Here is a 24,025-nt window from a genome sequence, read left to right on the forward strand (position 1 = left end):
AGTTTGAATAAACTCCAGGATTTGGTGATGTACAAGGAGGCTTGACGTGCTGCAGTCCATGGAGGCACAAAGAGTCAGGCATGACTGAGCAACTGAACTGAACTGAACCTTTAATCTGGAAGGTAATGGCTAAATAGAAAACAGCTCTCTTTACCTTACACTAAATCGGGTAAAGAGGAGCAGAAAATGAATTAATTACATATCTGTATGACATGAAACTGACAGTTGTTACTGATTGTTGCATTGATGGAATACAGACATTAATTCTGGCTCATATAACAAAGTGTCAGCAACACTAATTGCTGGGGTCCAGCCCCGGTGGATCCAGGGAATTCGAAGCGGGGACAGCATCAGTGAACTGGATACAATAGCTTTAATTAAATATTAATTAGAGATATAAAGAGTAATAGAATAAGGATAGCTCAATAGGAAAATTCAGCAGAGAAAAGAGGCTGAATAACTTGGTTTACGTAGAAAGCCAATAAAATTCCAAGGCAAGGAATTTGCACCACCTACGTAGGCCACAGGAGTCCTCCCATTCTCCCGAAGGAGAGGAGACACTAAGGCCTCCACGGTCAGATCTTAGAAGCCCAATCATAATTAGTAGGCTTGACGAGCCTCCACGCTCCAGATGGGAATTCAGCCAGAAGGTTAGAGAAAGAATGGCATGGGGAGACCAAGCTTCGGTGAACAAGGCCTGCACTTTATTTTCCAAAGTAGTTTTTATACCTTAAGTTATGGATAGAGGATAATGGGGGAAGGGGTAGAGTCATGCAGTAAGCCAGGCTTTCTTCCTGCAAACTTATCATATGCAAAATTTTAAGTGATTTACATCATCTTCTAGCTAGGAGGCCTGTTAGCATTTTATGACCCTTTCTTCAGAAAACTTATTTTTCTCTAAAGGTGATTATTCTAAAGTCAGGCACCACCCTCCAAAAGCATTAGATAAAGTTGCATTCCTATAGGGCAAAGGTGTGGTGGGCTATAACAAGAAAAGAATTAACTCAAGGGTCCAAGGTTACAAACATTAAAGCTACTACTTATACTCCTATACACCAATTATATTAATCAATACACTCCCAGGGACACAGTAGGTAAGGGATGTGGAAACAGCAGCAAACATTGGCCCAACAAGTGAAAAACCCTTCACCAATACAATTTCTAATCAATCTTTTAACTGCTCAAAGGAATCTGTATTTAGACAGTTTAGAACATCTCATGCCCCTCATGGTTGGGAAGCTGTGAACAATCACATGTGGCCGGAAGAACCTGTTCAGGCAGGCTGGAGGACTTCCAAAGAAGTTTGTAGGTTGAAACACTCTTGTCACGCCCAGGAACTTTATCAACTGGAGCTGTAATTTAACTCTTTTTCAGAGAGAGGTGGTGGGGGACAGCCCCCTGTAAAGTCAGAGGTGTAGGTGACAGCACAAAGCAGTAAAGTAGGCAGACTCTGGTTTGGGGGGTAGATGCTCGAGAATTTCCAGGGGGACTCCTGAGGCTCGATCCCGCCTTTGTGTATGCTGAGCCTCCTTCCTCATGACCTTTGCCACGGGTGGAGTTCCTCACCCTGGCTCCCAGCATCTAATAAAACCTGCTGATTAGATTTATCAAAATTATGACCTGTGACACTTAAAAGCTTCAGAATCAGAAAATGCCTTTGTTTCATATTGTTTTATATTATTCATACAGAAAAAGTATTTAAAAGAATATGATAGAATTTATATATTGTTTCAAAATATAGTTTAAAACTCCTAAGGTAACTACTAAATGATAAAGTTATAGTTGTATTAATTTTAATTTGGTATAAATTAATAAAAACAATAATATCCAACAGGATTAAGGAAGAATTGTAGGTTAAATAAAAGAAGGAGATATGTTAAGAAAAATATTCAGGGAAGAATGTAAAAAACTATGTTTAGTAAGAGCATATTATATTTGGTTACAAGCAACAGAAGTTCTCTCAACCTAGCTTAATGAAAACAGGACTTAAAGGTAAATATGCATATGTCATGGGCATTCAAAGAGAGGAATAAAGAACAACTAGACGGAGAAGGCAGTGGCACCCCACTCCAGTACTCTTGCCTGGAAAATCCCATGGACGGAGGAGCCTGGTGGGCTGCAGTCCATGGGGTCACGAAGAGTCTGACACGACTGAGCGACTTCACTTTCACTTTTCACTTTCATGCATTGGAGAAGGAAATGGCAACCCACTCCAGTGTTCTTGCCTGGAGAATCCCAGGGACGGGGGAGCCTGGTGGGCTGCCGTCTATGGGGTTGCACAGAGTCGGACACAACTGAAGCGATGCAGCAGCAGCAGCAGACCACAACCATTTCAGAAATGGAACTAAAAACGTATAATTAAGGCTTGGCTTATCATCTGTCGCTCTCAGATATCAACCAGGTCTCTGCTCTCCCTGTGACCAGCTTCCTAGGCATGGGCATGACCAACTTGGCTGTGTTATCCCAGCTCCCATCTCAGGCTGTTCTTTTCTTTCTTTTTTTTTTTTGGAGGTAGAATCTTTAAAAAAAAAATGTTTTATTTTGTATTGGGGGTTGGGAAGATCCCCTGGAGAATGAAATGGCAACCCACTCCAATATTCTTGCCTAGGAAACCCCAAGGACAGAAGAGCCTGGCAGCTTGTTTGTGAGGTCTCAAAAGAGTTGGACAAGACTGAGCAACTAAACAACATAGCCAATTAACAACCTATCACTGAATGAACATGAGTCCCAGTTGCATCAGCTGTGGATTGTTAGCTCTTGGTTCAGGTCTCCATCCCAAAGCACATCAACTGTGGCATGGGCCCACATGAAAGATAATTTTAAAGGAGAGAAAGTTTGGTAGAGAAAAAAAACACCAAAGTGTACAGCTACCTCCAACTACAAAAAGGGCAACAGAAACAATAAAATGCAAGCTTTAGTCTATATAATTAAAGTTCAAGTGAGTAAAAAGAGAACATTTTTATGGTGGCATATGGGATCTGCCCAAATACAAAAAATAAAGAGACTTCCCCAATTTACTTGCTCAATTTTTCTTCTACTTTTTAAATAGGAGAAAATAAAATAATTCATTTTAGATTATTGTAAGTTGAAGAAACATGTTTAACAATGCTTTAAAATCTATGTTGGTTTTTTAACACAACAATGGTTTTTTAAATAATACAACTAAACTTAGAACAGTTTTAACATACATATTTTCAAAAGGAGAGGTGTCTGATAAGTACTTTCATGGTATCCTTACAGTAGGATTTCTATTGTGGTCAAACAAAAAGACAATAGTTTAATATGATTTATTTTAAATTGAGTTTTATTAGATGTACTCATAAAATATTCAGTTCAGTTAAGTTCAGTTGCTCAGTCGTGTCCGACTCTTTGTGACCCCATGATTCACAGGGTGCCAGGCCTCCCTGTCCATCACACCCCCCGAGTTTACCCAAACTCATGTGCATCAAGTCGGTGATGCCATCCAGCCATCTCATCTTCTGTTGTTCCCTTCACCTCCTGCCCCCAATCCCTCCCAGCATCAGAGTCTTTTCCAATGAGTCAACTCTTTGCATGAGGTGGCCAAAGTATTGGAGTTTCAGCCTCAGCATCAGTCCTTCCAATGAACACCCAAGACTGGTCTCCTTTAGGATGGACTAGTTGGATCTGCTTGCAATCCAAGGGACTCTCAAGAGTCTTCTCCAACACCATAGTTCAAAAGCATCAATTCTTCAGTGCTCAGCTTTCTTCACAGTCCAACTCTCACATCCATACATGACCACTGGAAAAACCATAGCCTTGACTAGACGGATCTTTGTTGGCAAAGTATGTCTCATAAAATATTAGTTATTAATTAAAAAAATCAAAATTTCTAATATAAATATGCCTTTGGGATGTATTTCTAATATCCAACTATAAAAACATATACATATATAATACTATATAGACTATCTTACAAAATTATATGAAAATGTCATAGGCACTGTTTTTCATTCATGACAGATACACTTCTCATCACTTAGAATCTATGAATTATTTTCTCTTCTCTGTGGAATTCTTAGTAGTGTACTTTCCTCATAGAAGACCTTTTAAATTCACTGATTTTAATTTGTGGTTGTCCATCTTTCCTTTATCTGCAATTCCATGGTTTTATCAAGTGCCCATTTTGTGAAAAGGACTATACTTAGTGATGCAATTAAGTTTTAGACTGGTTTTAATCAATGATTAAGCTTCCACTTTATTCTTTTTTCCTGCAATTCCCTAACAGATGAAGAAATATATAGACAAACTAGTAAATCCTTAGATACTTGAAGATTGATTACATTTCCTAATAATTTACCAACCTTAATTTGTTCTCCTTTGCCTCTATCTTCACTTTATTGCAAAATTCCTCCCTTAGCAATCTTTCTCTGTGCATGACAAGTTAACATCAAGGCAAAAATCTTAACATTTTTATACATAATTAATCACAAGTTATGTTTAATTGGTCTTGTTTCTTTAAATGGCTTCCCTGGTGGCTCAGATGGTAAAGATTCTGTCTCCAATGCAGGAGACTAGGTTCAATCCCTGGGTTGCGAAGATCCTCTAGAGAAGGAAATGGCAACCCACTCCAGTATTCTGGCCTGTCATATTTCAAGTGCTCCAGTCCATGGAGTCTCAAACAGTTGGACACAACTGAGTGACTCACACACAGGAGGCTTTAAAAGGAGTTAATTGTAGAACTTAGAATTTAAAAATATATATATATGAAGCTGAATTTACTGCTTTTTAGTTAAGAAATGTTTCTGTGGATGGAAACACTACCAGTTAGCATTTAGGGCAATAGTGCAGAGCAGTTGATGGTTTCCAATTGCATGCATCATTGCTCTGAGTATAGTACAAATAGCTTCACAAATTTATCATCTATCTGGAATTTATGTTCCAACTTTCTTCCAAGTAACTGTTAGTGCAAGCCTCCGCTTCGATTTTCTCTCTTGCAATATCAAAAAATATTGTTCATTTAGCATTAACCACATTTTGAAAACTTTTTTTCACAATAATGACTCTAAAATGAAGTCCTATTATAGCAGAGTAATAAAACATTACTACCTACAATTTCAGATTATGAAAGGTAAGAGCAGTACTCTGAGGATCAGTGAGTTAAAGACAGAATAGGAAAGCTATGGACTAATATTCTAGGGTTACTTCACTCAGAGTATTATTTGCTAGGAGACAAACTAGTTGCTAATGTCAAGTCAGGGGGTAACTGTCTTAGCTCAGGTGTAAGCAGGTTGAGGCCATTATGTATTAAGTGATGAATCCCAAACCCAAATCAAAAGATGTCAGAGGTCAATTCTTTGGTGAGGATTGTCAGGAATTATTCAACTAAGGCTGATGGCAGTATCAGAGTCAAGAATGAAAGGTGAATGGGATGGATCTTCAGCATCAAATAGGAAAACTGTAAAATAAAAAATATTACATCCAAAAAGTCAAAGGCCTAGAAGGCAAGACGAGAGCAAGAAGTAAGAAAAATAGAATATTCTCTAGCCAAAGTGTCCAAAAGAATTTTCTGCAGCAATGGAGAATTCCACCATTCACTACCCAAAAGGTAGCCTATCCACATGTGACTTTTGAGCACTTGAAATATGACAAGGACAACAAAGGAACTGAATATCTTTTTTATTTGTTCTTTTTATTTTTTATAATATTTTTTTAATTTTATTTTATTTAACTTTACAATATTGTATTGGTTTTGCCATATATCAAAATGAATCTGCCACAGGTATACATGTGTTCCCCATCCTGAACCCTCCTCCCTCCTCCCTCCCCATACCATCCCTCTGGGTCGTCCCAGTGCACCAGCCCCAAGCATCCAGTATCGGGCATCGAACCTGGACCGGCGACTCGTTTCATATATGATATTATACATATTTCAATGCCATTCTCCCAAATCATCCCACCCTCTCCCTCTCCCACAGAGTCCAAAAGACTGTTCTATACATCAGTGTCTCTTTTGCTGTCTCGTATACAGGGTTATTCTTACCATCTTTCTAAATTCCATATATATGCGTTAGTATACTGTATTGGTGTTTTTCTTTCTGGCTTACTTCACTCTGTATAATAGGCTCCAGTTTCATCCACCTCATTAGAACTGATTCAAATGCATTCTTTTTAATGGCTGAGTAATACTCCATTGTGTATATGTACCACTGCTTTCTTATCCATTCATCTGCTGATGGACATCTAGGTTGCTTCCATGTCCTGGCTATTATAAACAGTGCTGCAATGAACATTGGGGTACACGTGTCTCTTTCCCTTCTGGTTTCCTCAGTGTGTATGCCCAGCAGTGGGATTGCTGGATTATAAGGCAGTTCTATTTCCAGTTTTTTAAGGAATCTCCACACTGTTCTCCATAGTGGCTGTACTAGTTTGCATTCCCACCAACAGTGGAAGAGGGTTCCCTTTTCTCCACACCCTCTCCAGCATTTATTGCTTGTAGACTTTTGGATCACAGCCATTCTGACTGGCGTGAAATGGTACCTCATAGTGGTTTTGATTTGCATTTCACTGATAATGAGTGATGTTGAGCATATTTTCATGTGTTTGTTAGCCATCTGTATGTCTTCTTTGGAGAAATGTCTATTTAGTTGTTTGGCCCATTTTTTAATTGGGTCATTTATTTATCTGATCAGCTACAGACTTAAGGACCCAAAGAATATCATGGTGGTGAGTTCCCTGAGTTTTCTTTTTGCCTCGTATATTCCTGACTAGGAACTTAAGAAGTTGACAATCTAGAAACACCAGTGTGCACAGGAAAAGGGAAAGAAAAATCCTTAGTAAAACCTCCTGTGTCTAGCCAAATAAAGAGCAAGTTTACCAAGTGATAAGACTTTTAAACAATAACTTATCTAATCTAGACAAACACCACAGAAAAAAACTACACCCCTACCTTCATATCCAGAGCTCTAGAGGCCAAGTGGGAAGTTTGGACGTCTATCTTCATGAAACTATAATGAGGTGTCCCCAGACCCCTATCTGAGTGGTGTAAGAGAGGCCAAACGGAGATCTGGGACCATTATTACCTCAAGCAGGTAACTTTCCCACAGTGCAGGTGGAGAGTCTATGGAAACCAGCAGTTCCGCCTCCATCTGGAAGTTCTGAGGTACCTTTCCACATTGCTTCCGGGGTGGTATCAACAGAGGCCTAGTGGAGAGGCAGGACATTCATGATTCCTCAGTGGTATCAAGGCCTCCACACAGTACAGTGGAGACCATGTGGGGACCAGAAATCCCCTCGACACCTAGAAGTAATTGGTAACCTTCAGCTCAGTATCAACACAGACAAAATGGGGAATTGGACTCCTATCTCCTCTTGGCAGTAATGAAGCAGTGTCCTTTCCTCCCTTCCCAGCCAGGGCAATGTTAGAGAAATCCAGTAAAATTAGGTTCAAGTAAGATCCAGAGCCTTGTAATATGAAAATATCCAAACCTCTAGCGGGACTAACAAAGAACAAAACGAGAAAGACATGACAGAAACAATCAGTATCAGGGATGAAATAGGAAGTCACTGCAGACTTTGTAGACAAAATGACCATAAGGATATAAAACAAACAACTTGATACCATAGTTTGACAACTTAGATGAAATAGGCCAATTCCATTTGTGAAAAACACAAGCTGCTACAACTTATCCAATATGAAAGAAATAATTTAAGTAGTCCTCTGCTTATTTAACTTATATGCAGAGTACATCATGAGAAACACTGGGCTGGAAGAAGCACAAGCTGGAATCAAGATTGCCAGGAGAAATATCAATAACCTCAGATATGCAGATGATACCACCCTTACGGCAGAAAGTGAAGAGGAACTAAAAAGCCTCTTGATGAAAGTGAAAGTGGAGAGTGAAAAAGTTGGCTTAAAGCTCAACATCAGAAAACTGAGATCATGGGATCTGGTCCCATCACTTCATGGGAAATAGATGGGTAAACAGTGGAAACAGTGTCAGACTTTATTTTGGGGGGCTCCAAAATCACTGCAGATGCTGATTGCAGCCACAAAATTAAAAGATGCTTACTCCTTGGAAGGAAAGTTATGACCGACCTAGATAGCATATTGAAAAGCAGAGATATTATTTTGCCAACAAAGGTCTATCTAGTCAAGGCTATGGTTTTTCCGGTGGTCATGCATGGACGTGAGAGTTGGACTGTGAAGAAAGCTGAGCAGTGAAGTATTTATGCCTTTGAACTATGGTGTTGGAGAAGACTCTTGAGAGTCCCTAGGACTGCAAGAAGATCCAACTAGTCCATTCTAAAGGAGGCCAGTCTTGGGTGTTCATTGGAAGGACTGATGCTGAGGCTGAAACTCCAATACTTTGGCCACCTCATGCGAAGAGTTGACTCATTGGAAAAGACTCTGATGCTGGGAGGGATTGGGGGCAGGAGGTGAAGGGAACGACAGAGGATGAGATGGCTGGATGGCATCACCGACTTGATGCACATGAGTTTGGGTAAACTCGGGGAGTGTGATGGACAGGGAGGCCTGGCACACTGCAATTCATGGGGTCACAAAGAGTCAGACATGACTGAGCGACTGAACTGAACTGAACTGATATCAAGGAAGTTGAATTTGTCTTTTTTTAAACTTCCAAAAAAGGAATTTCTAGGCCCCACATTTTCTGAGGACATCATTGTCACAATTCTACAGTATCTCTTTCAGGAAATAAGAGGTGGAAATAGTTCCCAACTCATTTTATGAAGCTGATACCAAAGACAAAAACAGTGCAAAAAAGAAAATAGGAAGAAATTAAAGAAGGAATATAAGAACAAAGCAAGGGGAGAGAGAAGAAGGAAGGAAGAATAGAACAATTCTTAGCAAATTGAATTCAGAAATATATTTTTAAAAAATTATACACCATGACCAATGGAGTTTATTTCAGGCTTGTAAAAGTTCAATCTTTGAAATCCAATGTAATCCACCATGCTAAGGAGCTAAAGAATAAAAATCCCATGATCATATAAATGGTGCAGAAAAATCATTTGATAAAATTAAACACTCATTAACTATAAAAACTCTAAGAAAAATAGGAATAGAAAGAAACTTCCACACCTTGATAAAGATCTATCAAAAACCCCGCAGCTGACATTGTAAGTAAGTGTTAGTTGCTCAGTCCTGTCCAGCTTTTTGTGATCCCCATGCACCATAGCCTGCCAGTCTCCTCTGTCGATGGAATTCTCCAGGTAAGAATACTGGAGTGAGTAGCCATTCTCTTCTCCAAGGGATCTTCCTGACCCAGTAATCAAACCTGGATCTCCTACTTTGCAGGCAGATTCTTTACCATCTGAACCACAGGGAAAGACATTATACTTGACTGTGAAAAGCTGAATACTTCCCCCACAAGACTGGGGACAAGGTAAGGAAGTCAGCTCTCACAACTCTTATCAACATAGTGCTGGAAGTTCTTGCCAGTGCATTAAGGCAAAAAAAAAAAAAAAAGTTAAAGGCACACAGATATGAAAGGAAAAAATACAACTGTCCCTAATTACAGATGGCCTTATTGACAACATTTAAAATCCCAAGGAATCAACAAAAAAGAAAAGCAGGAAGGAAGAAACACACAGAACTAAGTGAGTTCAGCAAGATTGTAGAATTCAGGATAAACATACAAAAATCAATTATATATTTATATACTAAAAATGGACACCAGAATGTAAAAGACAATACTCAAAAGGTAAAATACTTAACTGTAAATCTAACAAAACATATGCAGAATGTACATGCTTTATCTACACAACACTAATGAAAAAAATCAAAGAAGATTTAAATAAATGAAAAGACATACCATGTTTATGTCTTGAAAGATTCAGCATAGTAAATTTGTCTCTTTTCCCCAAATTGATTTACAAACTTGTCACATCATCTGTCAAAATCTCAACAGGATTTTTTTGTAGATACTGACAAGATTATTCTAAAATTCATTTGTAAAGACAAAGGAACTGGATTAGCTACAATAATTTTGTAAAAGAAAGATGAAGTACCAGAAATTAGTTTATCCAGTGATCAAGACTAGGTGGTATAGGTGGAAGGATAGACAAAAGATCAATAAAACAAAGTAGAGAAGGCAGAAATAAATCCCACACAAACATGCCCAACAGATTTATGGCAAATTTCATTGTTGTCTCATTTTAAAAAATTGTCACAGTCATCCCAACCTTCGGCAATCACCACCCTGATTAATTAGCAGCCATCAGCATCAAGCCAAGACCCTCCACCAGCAAAAAGATTACAACTCACCAAAGGTTCAGATGATGGTTAGCATTTTTAGCAATAAAGTACTTTTAATGAAGTTAAAAGTATTTTAAGATGTATTTTTAGACGTAATGCTTTTTACACCCTTCATAGACTACAGTATCGTATGAACATTACTTTTATATGTACCACAAAACCAAACAAATTCATGTGACTAGCTTTATTGCAATATTTGCTTTCCTGCAGTGATTTGGAATCAAACCTGCAATATCTCCAAGTTATGCCTCCATCTAGAATATTTTTAAAATCTCTCAAGTTTCAACAGTAAAAAAGCAAACAATCCAATTAGAGAACATACAAGAGACATTGAGACATTTCACCAAAGAAAATATACAGATGTCAGTAAACACATGAAAAGATGTTCAACATCATTACCCATTAGAGGGTTGCAAATTAAAACTGTAGTGAGATATCACTACACATATGAAAATAATTAAAATAAATAAAACTGGTCAGTCAGTTCAGTTCAGTCGCTCAGTCATGTCCAACTCTTTGCAACCCCATGAATCGCAGCACGCCAGGCCTCCCTGTCCATCACCAACTCCTGGAGTTCACTCAGACTCATGTCCATCGAGTCAGTGATGCCATCCAGCCATCTCATCCTCTGTCGTCCCCTTCTCCTCTTGCCCCCAATCCCTCCCAGCATCAGAGTCTTTTCCAATGAGCCAACTCTTCGCATGAGGTGGCCAAAGGACTGGAGTTTCAGCTTTAGCATCATTCCTTCCAAAGAAATCCCAGGGCTGATCTCCTTCAGAATGGACTGGATGGATCTCCTTGCAGTCCAAGGAACTCTCAAGAGTCTTCTCCAACACCACAGTTCAAAAGCATCAATTCTTCGGCACTCAGCCTTCTTCACAGTCCAGCTCTCACATCCATATATGACCACAAGAAAAACCATAGCCTTGACTAGACCAAGAATAAGAAATACCTGGATCACTCACACATTGCTCATGGCAATGTAAATAACATAGTCACTCTGGTAAATAACTTGGCAATTTCTTAAAAGGCTAAATATTGTATTACCATAGTATCAGCAGTTGCAGTCTAGGGCATTTATCCCAAAGAAATGAAGAGTTAAATTCACAGACAAATCTGTACATGAATGTGTATAATTTTATTCACAGTAGTAAAAAAACTGGAAACAATCCAATGTCCTTCAATGGTAAATACTTAAATTCTCTGGTATATACATACCACAAAATACTACTCAATGATAATAAAGAATTATTAATACACATAACCACATAGATGAATCTCCAGATAATACGTTAAGTGAAAAATACAAATCCTAAAAGGCTATATAATATATAATTCCATTTATATGACATTCTTGAAATCACAAAACTATAGAATTAGAAAATACACTAGAGAGTGACAGAAAAGGAAAGAAATGGGTATCGGTGTGATTATAAAAAGGAAATATGATATATCCTTGTGTGCTGGAAATACTCTGTGTTTTGACAGTATTGATATCAATATCCTGGTTTTGATATCATACTGTGGTTTTACGAGATATTACCGTTGAGGGAAACTGGGTCAGGGGTACATCGGGTCATTATGTTTTATTTCTTACAATTTCATGTGAATTTACAATCAGCTCAATATAGTAAACTGAATTGAAAAGAATCACAGGACTTAAAAAAAAAAAAAAAGAGTAGCATAAGGAATGTTTAGGGTCAGGGTGGACAACAAGGAATTTTCTTGAAATAGAGTTTCTTGGCATTGTTTGATAGTTACATGCATTTGAAGGTATATCCTATGAAGGAGGAAGAAAAGATGTTTGCTTTAAAGTGGCAGTGGTCTCAAATCTTTTTGGTACCAGGGACTGATTTGGTGGAAGACATTTTCCATGGACCAGGGGTGGGGGATGGTTCCAGAAGGGTACAAGTGCATTACATTTATTGCGCACTTTGTTTATAATCTTATGTTGCTACTAATTTGACAGGAGGTACTAGTCCTCAGCCTGGAGGTTGGGACTCCTACTTTAAAGGATAAAACTAGGGGAAATTATAAGGGTTAGAAGAATACAGATTAAGGCTTAGTGCAGGGAGAGAGCTTTTCTGCAGTAAACAAATGGGTGTCCAATATTGGAATGGGTTGCCTGGAGAAGAAGTCAAATTAAAGGTGACACATTTAAGGAGGAAGAATGGCATGACCGCATTTGGTGGAGGCTGGGCCTCATCAGGGAGTCACAAATTGAAATGCCAACAGGGAGCTACCTAGGTAACAAACATCAACTACTAAAGCATGGTGAGGGAAAAAAGAAAGAATAAGAAGGATGAGGCTATGGAAAACCAAAGCACTTCTGCCCCTCAGCTCTGGAAGATGGTTGCTTATGAGAATGCTGGCCTGGAGGAGCTAGGTCTTCAGAAGTTTCAAAAGAAGCTGAGAATCTGGGTTTTTAATGAAATCTCCCAATAATCAAAATATCTTTACTAGTTTGCTTTTGATGTACAAATACTATGAAGTTTAAAACTGTAGTCCAAATAAAACTTACCTAGAACTTATTCTATTATTTTTTAATTTTGGTACTTTAAAATGAGTCATCATATAGAATTAATTCTATCATTATATCTCTGCATTTCAATTTCCAAAAACCTTACATTTATATCTCATCATAGATTGCTGTTTCCATAAAAATACCTTGAGCAAATACCTCATTTGCTACAGTTTGAGTTTGATATTAAGGTAGTCATTAGAGCAGTGCCTTTCTGTTAAGTCCTGAATATGATGGCCCATTTCTGAGGGGAGGAGGACATTTATGAAAGTTCTAGTTGTATTGCAGAATACATCATCTTTACCACATATTCACAGATACAATTATATGTCTCATTGTTTAAATTAATTTGTGAACATATGTCTTTTCTCCTGATACGATAGGAATCTTCTTGAAAGAAAGCATCAAGTCTTAGATTTCCTGTTTCTGTCCTCTGTATTGCTTGCCAAAGTTTGGATTATACAATATGTGCTCAAAAATAGTTAGTTCACAAGGTCCTGTATCAAATAATATAACTGAACATATTCCTGGCCAAAAAGAAAAGTTAGAACAAGGGAGCCAGAAAATTTATTCAGTCCTATGCTCTACAGACTTACCATCAGCATTACCACAACCTCCCAGCCTCTCAGCTGACCTCTCCCTCTTCAATTTTTAATTCCATTTCTGTTTCCCCAAGTCTTCAGGAGCTCCCCAACAGGCAGTGATTGAACATTTCATTCACTGTTTCGAATGTCAAAAAGAAATTTAAAAAAATGAGACAAAATCTTTCTGTGTTCCACACATCACATCTTATGTAACTGTGGCCTTGGTAGGAATGTGCATTATAAGGAAACTTAGATGGGATTTATCAACCAACACATGTGGAAAATGCCTCATATTTATTCCTTTCATTTCTTTCAAATTCATGTAGATGTTATGGTATTAGTCAGTATCCATAATATCTACAGTAGGGGTCCTATGGCAGATGTTGGGTTTCTACAACTCATGTTGATTAACCAAAAACATAGCAAGTGCATTTGACAACAGAGAAAAGAATCCTCAAGCATATAGAATCTTCAACTTTCCATTTACCCATCAGACACTGATACTCTGAGTTGTAAAAATAATTTTGTATTTAAAGAACATTAAATTACCAGAATTCAGACAACTTTATGCAAAGAAGAACCCCTCCATACACACATGACTCCTTTGCTTGTATCAAATCAAATAAAAAAATTTAAGGAGCCATATATAAGGTTTTTGACAATCAAATATAGTACCTTTTAAAACAGGTGGTAAAAAATAAAGTTTAGCACAACTGGGGTCTAAAGAAGTTTCATTTTTAAAAAATGCTTTTATTTGGCTTAACTAATACAATTATGTAAAGTTTAAAAATAAAATAAAATTTTTTAAAAAATGCTTTTAAAAATGTCTAGTTCCACAGAAAGAAAGAGTCCCAGAATCAAAAACTAGTTTCAGAAATGCCCAGGCACCAAGAGTGAAAGGTGCTAAGTTATGGTGCTGTGGGCATGTGCCCTGGCAGGGCTCCTGACTTCTCAACGCCTCCTGGTTTTCACTTTACTGTTTCCTGATCTGACCTAGATGTGTTCTACCTTCCCAGCCAGGAAGCTTTATTTCCTTTAACTTATTCCTTTACCTCCATCTAACTTCTGCACACTCAGTGCATTCTTTTGCCTGCCTATTCCTCCAAATGTGACACATCCCTTACTTTCTTCTCCATTGACGGAGGAGTTATTTGGCTTTCATGAAAGCTTTTTTTTTTTTTTTTTTACAGAAAAACAAAAAAGGTCCATGTCCTACTGTGTATTTTTGCTTCAAACATCACTTCTGAGGACACAACTTGCATAGAAAATGGTTGACCAGAATTCTGGGCATGACAGTACATAAACCTCAATGCTAGGACAGCCTTCGTAGATCCTGAAATGCCACAGAGCAGTACAAAGAAGACAGACATGCTCTCTGCTATTTTATGTCACCTTCTAATCCTAAAAGAACAAAGGTTACCAAACAGCAGACAATTTCTCTCAAAATGCAGCTCTTTTGCTGACTCTGAGGGTTACAAGGTATTACTTAGATCTAAGTTAGATCTAAGTCCAGCTAAAGCAGTAGCAAGGTATTACTTTGCCTTTTTATTTTTTTCAATCTATAGCCAAAAGAAAGCAATATCTTGTTTACCTGGATTACTGGACCAACCTCTTACTGGTTCCCAACTTCTGCCCTTGCTTCTCTCATCCCTTCCAGTTTATTCTCCAAGAGCAGCCAAAGTGGAGCCTTTAAAAAACATCAGAATCTTCCACTACAAATTCAACAGTTTTGACCCTCAAATGGTATCAACACTGTGCTGACCTCATTTATTACCCCCTCAAAACTCCCCACCCTACTAAAGCCTCAACAGTCTCTCTGCTGTTCCTTGAAAACTCCAGGTAGTCTCTAGTACTGGGGCATCTGCAACAGAGGCTCCTCTGCCATAATCACTTTCTCATAGACATCACTGCTTTCAAGATTGCTCATATATTAACATCTCAGAGAGACCTGCTTCAAGCAAGCTATAACAGATCAAAATTCTTTTTTCTACTGTACCTCCAACTCCTTTAATCCTAATCTAATTTTCATTTGTCCATATCATTAATTATGTCATTTGGATACTATCTGTTTACAATGGAGGGCTACAAAGGCAGGGATCTTTGTTTTATTCACCCACTTAATTACCTAAGTTGGAAGGAAAGTTATGACCAACCTAAATAGCATATTGAAAAGCAGAGACATTACTTTGCCAACAAAGGTCCGTCTAGTCAAGGCTATGGTTTTTCCAGTGGTCATGTATGGATATGAGTGTTGGACTGCAAAGAAAGCTGAGTGCCAAAGGATTGATTCTTTTAAACTGTGGTGTTGGAGAAGACTCTTGAGAGTCCCTTGGACTGCAAGGAGATCCAACCAGTCCATTCTGAAGGAGATCAGCCCTGGGATTTCTTTGGAGGGAATGATGCTGAAGCTGAAACTCCAGTACTTTGGCCACCTCATGCGAAGAGTTGACTCATTGGAAAAGACTTTGATGCTGGGAGGGATTGGGGGCAGGAGGAGAAGGGGATGACAGAGGATGAGATGGCTGGATGGCATCACTGACTCGATGGACGTGAGTCTGAGTGAACTCCAGGAGCTGGTGATAGACAGGGAGGTCTGGCGTGCTGCGATTCATGGGGTCACAAAGAGTTGGACTGAGCGACTGAACCGAATTACCTAAGAGGCTTATTATAAATGGCAGAGTAGAAGGACACGCGCTCATTTTCTCCTGCAAGAAATCCAAAATTACAGCTCGCTACTGAACAACCATTGACAGGAGAATGTTGGATCCCAACAAAAAAGATACCCCACATCCAAGGGCAAAGGAGAAGCCCCAGCAAGATGGCAAGAGGAGTAAAATCATGTTTAGAATCAAACCCCATACCTGCCAGAGACATTCGGAGGGCTCAAACAAACCTTGTGTGTACCAGGACCCAGAGACCCCACAGAGACTGAGACAGAACTGTGTGTGAGTGTCTCCTACAGAGGTATGGGTCAGCAGTGGCCTACCACAGGGACAGGGACTCTGGGTGCAGCAGACCAAGGTATGGCATAAGCCCTCTTGGAGGAGGTCACCATTAACCCCACCATAGAGCCACCAGAAAGTATACAGGATGTGGGAAACAGACTCTTGGAGGACACAAACAAAACCTTGTACTCACAAGGCCCCAGGAGAAAGGAACAGTGACCGCAAAAGAGACTGACCCAGACTTAACGTGAGTGTCCAGGAGTCTCTGGTGGAGGTGTGGGTCGGCAGTGGCCTGTTGCAGGGTCGGAGGCACTCAGTGCAGCAGTGCATGCATGGGACCTTTTGAAGGAGGTCGCCATTATCTTGATTAACTCTACCATCGTTTGGCCTCAGGTCAAACAACAGAGAGGGAACACAGCCCCACCCATCAACAGAAAATTGGATTAAAGATTTACTGAGCACAGCCTCTCCCATCAGAACAAGACCCAGTTTCCCCCTCAGTCAGTCTCTCCCATTAGGAATCTTCCATAAGCTTTTATCCTTATCCATCAGAGAGCCAACAGAATGAAAACCACAATCACAGAAAACTAATCAAATTGATGACATAGACAACAGCCTTGTCTACCTCAATGAAACTATAAGCTATGCCATGCAGGGCCACCCAAGATGGATGGGTCATGGTGGAGAGTTCTGATGAAATGTGGTCCACTGAAGAAGGGAATGGCAAACCACTTCAATATTCTTGCCTTTAGAACCCCATGAGCAGTATGAAAAGGCAAAAAGATAGGACACTGAAAGATGAACTCACCAGGTCACTAGGTGTCCAATATGCTACTGGAGACCAGTGGAGAAATAACTCCAGAAAGAAGAGACAGAGCCAAAGCAAAAACAACACCCAGTTGTGGGTGTGACTGGTGATGGAAGTAAAGTCTGATACTATAAAGAACAATATTGCATAAGAACCTGGAATGCTAAGTTCATGAATCAAGGCAAATTGGAAGTGGACAAACAGGAGATGGCAAGAGGTGGCCAAATGCAGGCTTGAAGCTCAACATTCAGAAAACTAAGATCATGGCATCTGGTCCCATCACTTCATGGGAAATAGATGGGGAAACAATGGAAACAGTGACAGACTTTATTTTCTTGGGCTTCAAAATCACTGCAGATGGTGACTGCAGCCATAAAAGACACTTGCTCCTTGGAAGAAAAGTTTTGACCATCCTAGACAGCATACTTAAAAGCAGAGCCATTACTTTGCCAAAAAAGTTCTGTCTAGTCAAAGGTATGGTTTTTCCAGTAGTCATGTATAGATATGAGAGTTAGACTATACAGAAAGCTGAGTGCTGAAGAACTTATGCTTTTGAACTGTGGTGTTGGAGAAGACTCTTAAGAGTCCCTTGGACAGAAAGGAGATCCAACAAATCCATCTTAAAGGAAATCAGTCCTGAATATTCATTGGAAGGACTGATGCTGAAGCTGAAGCTCCAATACTTTGGCCACCTGATGCAAAGAACTGACTCATTTGAAAAAACCCTGATGCTGGGAAAGACTGAGGTGGAAGGAGAAGGGGATGACAGAGGATGAGCTGGTTGGATGGCATCACCAACTCAATGGACATGATTTTGAGTAAGCTCCGGGAGTTGGTGATGGAGAGGGAAGCCTGGGGTGCTGCAATCCATGGGGCTGCAAAAAGTTGGACACGACTGGGTGACTGAACTGAACTAATTACCTAAAACAGTGCCTGGCATATGTATGGTAGACACTCCATTAAATTTGTTGAATAAATTGATTGTGGTAAATTGGCTCTTTATTGAAGAAAAAAACATATTGTTAACAAAGCATTTGTAATTCACAATTACTGAATAATCAAAAACTTCACGCTCTGATTTCAAACTCATTGACTTCTTTACCCCCACCCCTCTCCCCCAAAAGATTTATGGAAGACCTTCAATACTCAAAGCTTATAGGTAAGCTGTAAGGTTCCAGGTTAAATTTGAGTTAGCAAGTGAATGGACAACTGGGAGAGCATTTTTTAATTGCCTTCATCTAGGATAACAAATCCACTTTTGCTCTCAGACTAGTTATCCACTCTCTGGTGCAAAGACATGGGAACTAGAATATTCCTACAGTATCAAAATTGTCTCCAGAACTTGGTTCAGTATCATAATTCTCTCCTGCTGTTTAGTGCATATGTCAGTTAAGCAAACTCATTCCTGGATCTGAAGCTTTTCCTGGCAACATGACCTTGACCATGGCCCCTGACTCTGACTCAGACTCCCTGGTCTCCTAGTGATGCTTTTTAGTCCTTGCTTTCTAATCTCCTTGCTCTCTAGGTTTTTTGACTATGCTCACTCATACTCTCAGTTTGTCCCTAGAATCTTAGCTGATTTTCCAAATACTGACCTATGTGATATAGATCCCCTCATGAATCACTTTCTTGTTGTGGTGAAGGGGCTTGCATAACCCGATGAAGCTATGAGCCATGTCGTGTAGGGCCACCCAAAACAGACGGGTCATAGTGGAGAGTTCTAACAAAATGTGATCCACTGGAGTGGGGAATGGAAAGCCACCCCAGTATATTTGCCCTGAGAACCTCATGAACTGTATAAAAGGACAAAAATATATGACACCAAAAGATGAGTCTCCCAGGTCTGAAGGTGTCTGATATGCTACTGGGGAAGAGCAGAGAACTACTAATAGCCCCAGAAAGAATGAAGTTGCTAGTCCAAAGCAGAAATGACACTCAGTTGTGGATGTCTCTGGTGATGAAAGTAAAATCTGATGTTGCAAAAACAGTATTGCATAGGAACCTGGAATGTTAGGTCCATGAATCAAGGTAAATTGGACATGGTCAAGCAGGAGATGGTAAGAATAAACATCAACATCTTAGGAATCGGTGAACTGAAATGGACCGAATGGGAGAATTTAATTCAGATGACCATTATATCTACTACTGTGGGCAAGAATCCCATAAAAGAAATGGAATAGCCATCATAATCAACAAAAGAATCTGAAATGCAGTACTTGGGTGCAACCTCAACAACAACAGAATGATCTTGGTTCGTTTCCAAGGCAAGCCATTCAACATCACAGTAATCCAAGTCTATGCCCCTACCACTGATGCCGAACATGCTGAAGTTGATCAGTTTTATGAAGACCTAAAAGACCTCTAGAACTAACACCAAATAAAGATGTTCTATTCATCATTGGGGATTGGAATGCAAAAATAGGAAGTCAAGAGATACCTGGAATAATAGGCAAGTTTGGCCTTGGAGAACAAAATGAAGCAGGACAAAGGCTAACTGAATTCTGCCAAGAGAATGCATTGGTTATAGCAAACATTCTTTTTCAACAACACAAGGGACAACATTACACATGGACATCACCAAACGACCAATACCAAAATCAAATTGATTACATTCTTTGTAGCCAAAGATGGACAAGCTGTATACAGTCAGAAAAAAATGAGACCTGGAATTGACTGTGGCTCAGATCACCAGTTTCTCATAGCAAAACTCATGCTTAAACTAAAGAAAGAAAGGAAAACCACTAGGCCAGCCAGGTACAACTCAGATCAGATTACCTATGAATATGCAGTGGAGGTAACAAATAGATTCAAGGGATTAGATCTGGTAGGCAGAGTGCCTGAAGAACTATGAATGGAAGTCGTAATATTCTATAGGAGGCAGTGAACAAAACCATCCTGAAGAAAAAGAAAAGCGGGAAGGCAAAGTGGTTATCAGAGGAGGCCTTACAAATAGCTAAAAAAGAAGAGAAGCAAAAAGCAAGGGAGAAATGGAAAGATATATCCAACTAAATGCAGATTTCCAAAGAACATGGAAAGACAAGAAGGCCTTCTCCAATGAACAGTGTATAAAACAAGAAGAAAACAACAGAAGGGCAAAGACTAGAGATCTCTTCAGGAAAACTGGAAATATCAAGTGAACATTTTGCCCAAAGATGGCAATTAAAGGATAATAAATGGACATAAATGGTAGAGACCTCCAGTACTCTTGCCTGGAAAATCCCACGGACGGAAGAGCCTGGTGGGCTGCAGTCCATGGGGTCGCTAAGAGTTGTACACAACTGAGCGACTTCACTTTCACTTTTCACTCTCATGCATTGGAGAAGGAAATGGCAACCTACTCCAGTGTTCTTGCCTGGAGAATCCCAGGGACAGAGGAGCCTTGTGGGCTGCCGTCTATGGGGTCACACAGAGTCAGACATGACTGAAGCGACTTAGCAGCAGCAGCAGTCCCTGAAGAGATCAAGAAGAGATGGAAAGGATGCACAGAAGAACTGTATAAAAAAGATCCAAATGAATTGGATTGCTATGATGGTGTGGTCAGCCACCCAGAACCAAACATTCTGGAGAGCAAAGTGGGCCTTAGGAAGCACTGCTGTTAATACAAGCTAGTGGATGCAATGGAATTCCAATAGAACTATTCAAAACCCTAAACCCTAAAGGATGATGACATCAAGATGTTGCATCAATATGTCAGCAAATCTAGAAGACCCAGCAGTGGCCACAGGACTGGAAAAGGTCAATCCTCATCCCAATCCCCAAGAAGGGTAGTACTAAAGAATGTGCTAACCATCGAACTCATCTCCTGTGCTAGTAAGGTCATGCTTAAAATCTTGCATGCTAGGCTTCAGCATTATGTGAATCAAGAACTTCCAGATGTCCAAGCTGGGTTTAGAAAAGGAAGAAGAACCAGAGATCAAATTGCCAACATTCGCTGGATCACAGAGAAAGCTAGGGAATTCTAGCAAAACATCTACCTCTGTTTCATTGACTATCGCAGTCTTTGTGTGGATCATAATAAACTGTGGAAAGTTCTTAAAGAGATGGAAATAACAGACCATCTTACCTGTCTCCTGAGAAACCTGTATGTGGGTCAAAAAGCAACAGTCTAGAACCCTGTATGGAAAAACTGATTGGTTCAAGATTGAGAAAGGAGTATGACAAGGCTGTCTGTGTCATCCTATTTGTTTGATCTATACACTGAGCACATTATGAGACATGCCAGGCTGGATGATTTACAAGCTGGAATCAAGATAGACAGGAGAAACATCAACAACCTCAGATATGTGGATGATTCCACGCTAACGGCAGAAAGTGAAGAGGAACTAAAGAGCCTCATGATGAGGGTGAAGGAGGAGAGTGAAAGAGCTGGCTTAAAACTAAATATTTACATCAGTGTCTCTTTTGCTGTCTCGTATACAGGGTTATCGTTACCATCATGTATAGAACAGGCTTATGGACTCTGTGGGAGAGGGAGAGGGTGGGAAGATTTGGGAGAAATTAAAAAAAATAAATAAAACTCAACATTCAAAAAGCTAAAAAAAAAAAAAAAAACTAAATATTTAAAAAACCTAAGATTATGGCCTCTGTCCCCATTCAGTTCAGTTCAGTTCAGTCGCTCAGTCATGTCCGACTCTTTGCGACCCCATGAATCGCAGCACGCCAGGCCTCCCTGTCCATCACCAACTCCCGGAGTTCACTCAAACTCACGTTCATAGAGTTGGTGATGCCATTCAGCTATCTCATCCTCTGACATCCCCTTCTCCTCCTGCCCCCAATCCCTCCCAGCATCAGAGTCTTTTCCAATGAGTCAACTCTTCACATGAGGTGGCCAAAGTACTGGAGTTTCAGCTTTAGCATCATTCCTTCCAAAGAACACCCTAGAATGGACTGGTTGGATCTCCTTGCAGTCCAAGGGACTCTCAAGAGTCTTCTCCAACACCACAGTTCAAAAGCATCAATTCTTTTGTGCTCAGCTTTCTTCACTGTCCCCATTACTTCATGGCAAATAGAGGACAAAAAGGTGGAAGTATTAACATATTTCCTCTTCTTGGGCTCTAAAATCACTGCAGATGGTGACTGTAGGCATGAAATCAGAAGACGTTTGCTTCTTGGCAGGAAAGCTAGACAAACCTATGCAGTGTGTTGAAAAGCAGACATTACTCTGCTGAAAACATCCATATAGTCAAGGCTATGGTCTTCCCAGTGGTATCTGTGATTGTGAGAGCTGGACCATAAAGAAGGTGGAGGGCCAAAGAATTGGTGCCTTTGAATGATGGTGCTGCAGAAAACTCCCCAGAGTCCCTTGGACAGCAAGGAGATTAAACTAGTCAATCTCAAGGGAAATCAATCCTGAATACTTGTTGGAAGAACTGAAGCTGAAGCTGAAACTCCAGTATTTTGGTCATCTGATGTGAACACCTGACTGATTGGAAAAGTCCCTGATGTTGGAAAAAATTGCGAGCAGAAGAGGGCGTCAGAGGATGAGATAGCTGGATGGCACCACCGATGCAATGGACATGACCTTGGGCAAACTTCAGGAGATGGTGAGGGACAGAGAAGCCTGGTGTGCTGCAGTCTGTGGGGTCACAAAGAGTTGGACATGACTGGGAGACTGAACAGCAATGATAAATATAGAGATGTATCACACAGATACCCCTTCTCAGAATACTTGTTGACCAGCTGTGACAAGTGCAGGCAATAGGCAGTCTCCACTCCCAACCCCAGCAGGGACTGCTTCAGCTGCAAAGGACCATCTGCCCAGGGTAACAGGCTTCCATGAGACAGCAGGTACTTCATGACGGCCCAATGATGGACCCACTAAGGAGCAGTTCTTGCTCCAGACTCCCTGTAGATTGGCCAAGGTGTTGTCAAGCATATATCACAAGCCAAATTCTCCCTCTATCCAATTCTTCTCCCTCCTCTTTCTCCTTCATCAGCATTGATCTCTAATAATCATCATGTGTCTCCACACATGATCTCAATATCTACTTCTGGAGACTCCAATAATAACAACCTCCAACATTCTCAGCTAATAGAAATGTCAAGATTAAGAAAGTTGAAGAGGTAGAAAGTGAAGTACAACATACATGAGTGTTACTCAGAGAGCAGTATATTATACATGAGAGACTTACCTACCACTGAAACCATGCTAGTAACACTTAAGAGTCCTCATTGTATTCTGCATTCTCAACATCCGCTAATAATATAAGAAAGCTACTTTGCTTTCTTAAGACTTTGAGCCAAAACTTTCTTCTAACTCACACTCTGGAAAATCTTCCTTTCGGTTGATAATTCTTTTACAAAACAAAAAAAAACAGGACTTCTCTGGTGGTCCTCTGGTTAAGAATCTGCCTGCCAATGCAGGTGACACTAGTTGGATCCCTAGTCTAGGAAGATTCCACACACAGCAAAGCAACTAAGCCTGTATGTCCCAACTAGCAAAGCCTGAGGACCCTACCGTGCGTGCTTTGCAACAGGAGAAGCCTCCACAAGGAGAAGCCCATGAATCGCAATCAGAGAGCAACCCTCCACAGCAACCACAGAAAGTTTACACAGCAACAAAGGCCTGGTGCAGTCAAAAGTCAAATAAATAAATAAACCTTTTTTTTAAGTTCTAAAAAAAATGAAAACCCATCAGTTCTGGAGATGATCAAACTATGATTTACGTTCTGAATCAGGACACAGGAAAACTAAACTTATTGTCTCATAGAATTTATAAGAACACCATCCTGATATCCTTATATTAGCAACATTCATTTGTCAAAAATTTACTTTCAACTAAATGCCTTTCAGTTTTAAAACAATTTTAGAATAGAGTGGGCCTTTTTCACTTCTAAGATACAATGAACTTGGTAATATTTCTGCCACTGGTTTGTACCACCTTCTGTTAGCTTCTGTTAGCAATCATTTATTTACACCCCTCATTGTGAT

Source organism: Bos indicus x Bos taurus, chromosome 2 (genome assembly GCF_003369695.1).
Source record: "Bos indicus x Bos taurus breed Angus x Brahman F1 hybrid chromosome 2, Bos_hybrid_MaternalHap_v2.0, whole genome shotgun sequence".
In the NCBI taxonomy this organism is placed as follows: domain Eukaryota; kingdom Metazoa; phylum Chordata; class Mammalia; order Artiodactyla; family Bovidae; genus Bos; species Bos indicus x Bos taurus.